The sequence below is a fragment of the Pinus tabuliformis genome, chromosome 7, assembly GCF_031772625.1.
Source record: "Pinus tabuliformis cultivar Carrire ecotype Pingquan chromosome 7, CPIR1, whole genome shotgun sequence".
Taxonomy (NCBI): Eukaryota; Viridiplantae; Streptophyta; class Pinopsida; order Pinales; family Pinaceae; genus Pinus; species Pinus tabuliformis.
Genome location: NC_142293.1, coordinates 1,991,840,812 through 1,991,842,861, shown reverse-complemented (window position 1 = coordinate 1,991,842,861; position 2,050 = coordinate 1,991,840,812). Strand labels below are relative to the sequence as shown.

The following is a 2,050-nucleotide window of genomic DNA, read 5'->3' as shown; positions in this document are numbered from 1 at the left end:
GAGTGTACGGAGAGAGTTCTCTTTGTTTGAGTGCAGTCTCCAGGTGCAGTACTCACCTGTGAGCTATAACTCCTTCTTTTTAATTCAAATCTGATTTTTATCTTGGTATCAGAGCACAGAGTAGGGATAGCCTTAATTTTTTTAGGATGCATCATTGATTACAGAACTGTAGTGGCGGCATTTGTAGAATCAGGTGGACTGCAGTAACACCTGGAGCATAGGTCTCAGATGACTGATCATCTCTGAGCGCAAGAAAGTGTTGGTGGGGTTTTGACGTGAACAGTCGCGCCATTTTTTAGCGGAAAGAAGAGCTGGCGCGGTTTTTTAAGAAACATCTAAGGCTGATAAGCGCGCCAGCACGCCAGAAAGTCCTATTGGTGCGGAAAATCAAGGATTAATCGCGCCAATTTCGGGAGACGCGTCGATTTTGTTTCTGGCGCGGGTATTTCGCTGTCGAGAAGCGCCAACCTCTTTCTCTTTGGAAAATCTGCAATTTTTGCAGATCAACCTTGCCCGGTGGTGGCACTTTGAATTTCCAGATCTGTTCGGTGGCAGCAGATCGAAGTAGCCCGGTGGTGGCACATTGAAGTTCCTGATCTACTCGGTGGCAGCAGATCGAACTTGCCCAGTGGTGGCGTATTGGAGTTCCTGATCTGTTCGGTGGTAGCAGATCGGACTTGCCCGGTGGTGGCGTATTGGAGTTCCTGATCTGTTCGGTGGCAGCAGATCGGACTTGCCCGGTGGTGGCGTATTGGAGTTCCTGATCTGTTCGGTGGTAGCAGATCGGACTTGCCCGGTGGTGGCGCATTGGAGTTCCTGATCTGTTCGGTGGCAGTAGATCGGACTTGCCCGGTGGTGGTGCATTGGAGTTCCTGATCTGTTTGGTGGCAGCAGATCGGACTTGCCCGGTGGTGGCTCATTGAAGACTGATTCATCAGAGGATCAGAAATTTATCAGTCCAATATGAATAACAGTGATGAGTACTCTCTTAAGCCAGAAAAGACGTGGTCTATTATCAGGCCAGTAGATTATTTGCTCAGGGAGCAACGGTTGCTGTTAATTTTGATAGGAATCGCCATCGCATCGACTTTCTTTATCCTTCAGCGTGGTTTTTTGGCTTCTAATGTTAATGAAAATGGAAGGTTTGTGCCCAACAAACCTCATCGGGTTGTTTATGAGACGCCTGTTTCTCGGTGTGCTCAGTATCATTCGGGTTCGATGGTGAATTCGGGGGCTAAAGTGCTCCTAGGTTTGAAGAGAAAGTCCCTGCGAGTTGTCGTGACGGGTGGAGCTGACAGGCTCATGACAAGAGGCGACAGTGTTATTGTTGTCGACAATTTCTTCACAGGAAGGAAGGAGAATGTTTTGCATCATTTTGGCAATCCGAGGTTTGAACATGATGTTGTGAAACCCTTATTGTTGGAGGTTGATGATGAGGGTAAGAGAACAGCCGAAACTCTGACTATGGGAGCAAATGTTGAGGTTCGGAGTGCTCGAATTTTTAATCCGCGAATGTGCCGTGATGATGGTCGGGTTGTAAATAATTTTGTTGCTCAGGCTTTGCACAAGGAGCTTCTGACAGTCTTTGGAAATGGGAAACAGACACGGAGCTTCCAGTTCGTTTCTGATCAAGTTGAAGGCCTTATGCGACTTATGGAGGACGAACATGTTGGTCCTTTCAATCTTGGGAATCCTGGGGTATTTACAATGTTAGAACTAGAACAAGTTGAAGAAGGAAAGGATGACTCTAATAGTGATTGGAACATTCCATTGCTACAGGGAAGAAAACAATAAGGAATATGAAGAGCAGAAGCAGAAACAAGAAGAAGAAGTAACAAGAAATGTAATCAATAATGCAAGCCCAGAAAAGGCTGAAATAGATAGATTTGAGGTAAGTCCCCTACCAAGGAGATCAAGTAGGAATACTCGACTACCTTCTAAATTGAAAGACTATGCATTAATGTCAAAGTTTTTAAACATTGTAGAACCTGCAAATTATGAGGAAGCAAGTAAATCTGATGCATGGAGGGTTGCAATGTATGAGGAAATA

At 45.6% G+C, this 2,050-nt stretch overlaps 1 pseudogene; it reads left to right on the top strand.

Annotated features, from left to right (window-relative positions):
* Positions 1-963: 963 nt before the first annotated feature.
* On the top strand, positions 964-1,794 carry LOC149256449 (UDP-glucuronic acid decarboxylase 2 pseudogene; annotated as a pseudogene).
* Positions 1,795-2,050: the final 256 nt, after the last annotated feature.